Raw genomic sequence first — 2219 nt, 5'->3', positions numbered from 1 at the left:
GGCACAAAACATCATACGACTTCCAGCTCTGCCTCTGGTGCCCGACGCATTGATGGTCTCTGTAGGTCTAGATAGCATCTTGCTAACAGCTCATTTTCTTGCCTTGTCTTTGTGCCTGTGTGCGTTTCATAGGTTCATCTTTTCAAAGTAAGCTCTTCAAATGTACCCATTGCTGAAATCTGCTGGGAGGGGGTGGGCTTTATTTATTTATTTTTTAAAAGATTTTATTTATTTTGGGGGGAGAGAGAGAGACTGTGGACAGGAGCAGGGGGAGGAGGGGCAGAGGGAGAAGCAGATGCCCCCTGAACAGGAGACTACATGGGGTTGGACCCCAGGACCCGGCGATCGTGACCTGGACCCGGTGATCCTGACCTGAGCCTAAGGCAGGGGCTCCAGAGGGCTGGGCTTTAAATTGTTCCGGACACTTAGCGGAGTTTATCGGACCTAAGGATCTGCCCTGGGAAAATCGGTTCTATCTTATAAGGCTTCAAAATCCTCTCCGTAAAGCAAGAAGTATTAAGGGCCAGGCCAGCCCCGACCCTCCTATGCGCCCGGGGTGCTGCAAGGCCTCCCCTGCAGCGGGGCTGGGGCGGGAAGGAAGCCCCCGCCTTTTCCAGGTGACCTCGGACCCCGGGGGTCACAGCGCCCCCTGCCGGCGGGCCCCCGCCAGAGGCGATATAAGCCAAGAATCCCCGCGCACCTTGCGCACAGGCTCGGCGCGATGAAGCTGCTCCGCCCGGCGGCGCTCCCCGCGGTCCTCCTCCTCCTCCTCCTCGGCCTCCCCGCGGCGCAGCCCTGGGGCCGGGGGCGGCGGAAGGGTGCGTGTCCCCGGGCGCAGGGGGCCCGCGGGCGGCGGGGGGGGGGCTCCCTTCGTGCCCGGCCACGACGCCCCGGCGCCCCCAACTCACCCTGTGGCCTCTCTCCTCAGCTGTGCAGAAGCCTGGCTATTGCCCGGAGTTTTTACATGAGTGCCCTTTCGTCCTCTTACCTCTGTGCTACCGTGACGGAGGTTGCAAGGCGGAGCGCAAGTGTTGCTTCTACAACTGCAGGCGGCAGTGTATGGAGCCCTGGCTCAGCCTGGACTGAGGTGAGAGCCCCCCACGCCCCCCAACAGCCGCCCTCGGGCTGCGCCGGGAATGTCCCCGAAGAACAAGGTGTCCTGGCACTGACACTGCTCTTAGAAGTCTTTGAGATCAGAGCTCTTCCCAGCTGGGGTGGGCCTGCCCAGGTGGGCCTGCCCAGGGCCCCTTCCTCAAAGGGGCACACAGTCCACTTCGTGTGACGGGCACCAGAATGATGGGGCCATTCGGACAAGATGATCCACAAGATTATCCCTCGACTGTTACTGAATTTTTATTGTGTTCAACTGCCATTGGTTTTTCTTACAGCTTATGATAACGAATCACTTTCATCTCCACATTTCAACTTCCAGGTAAGGGGATTGTAAGATTCTAATTCCTTAGGATGGCTCTTCTTAGAATTCCCTGTCCCCTGTTCCTGATTCCTGGGCAGCACATCTGGGCGCTCCTGGGACGAGGGTACCCAGCAGGATGCAGATCAGGGTGGTCTTGGGACCCAGTGAATATCCTCCCGCCCTCCACCCCACGACCCCCACCCCTTTGCACCTTCTCACATCTGAGTCCCTCCTCTCTCCCCAGGTAGAAACCCCTTCTTAACCAGACCTGAGAAGACCCATCCGACAGGCTCAGACCTGGATTACTGATCCCCAGTTCTTCCTCCAGGCTCTCCTCATTCACCAAACTTCCTTTTATTGAGAGTTAAATGCTTATTAACATGAAAGAATGCAAAGAAATAAAGTGTGACCTATTTAAAACTACATGAAAATCTAAGACTGTTGGATATCCACCCGCCACCCTGCCCTTTCTCTATCTTCTGCCTTTTGGAGGGATCCTTTAGAGTTTTTTTTTTTTTTATTCCTTTGTCTTTTTTGTGTGTGTGTGTGTGTTCAATTTGCCAACATACAGAATAACACCCAGTGCTCATCCTGTCAAGTGCCCCCCTCAGTGCCTGCCACCCAGTCACCCCCACACCCCGCCCTCCTCCCCTTCCACCACCCCTAGTTGGTTTCCCAGAGTTAGAGTTTGTAAGAAGGGAGCAGGCTACCCTTTTATATTTACTTTTGGCTGGTTCTTGACTTCTCGTTTTCTGATATGTTTCTCACTCTCAGTGTCTCCTGACCCTCAGATTTTCTGTTGGTC

At 55.5% G+C, this 2219-nt stretch overlaps 1 long non-coding RNA gene across 1 annotated transcript; it reads left to right on the top strand.

Moving 5' to 3' along the window:
* Positions 1–693: 693 nt before the first annotated feature.
* LOC121478447 lies at positions 694–1829 on the top strand. Its single transcript, XR_005984472.1, has 4 exons — positions 694–818; positions 929–1087; positions 1389–1432; positions 1659–1829. It is a non-coding gene; the product is annotated as an uncharacterized LOC121478447 (long non-coding RNA).
* The last annotated feature ends 390 nt before the right edge of the window (positions 1830–2219 follow it).

Source organism: Vulpes lagopus, chromosome 18 (genome assembly GCF_018345385.1).
Source record: "Vulpes lagopus strain Blue_001 chromosome 18, ASM1834538v1, whole genome shotgun sequence".
In the NCBI taxonomy this organism is placed as follows: Eukaryota; Metazoa; Chordata; class Mammalia; order Carnivora; family Canidae; genus Vulpes; species Vulpes lagopus.
Note: the sequence above shows the minus strand (reverse complement) of the source record. Positions and strands in the feature narration are given on the sequence as shown.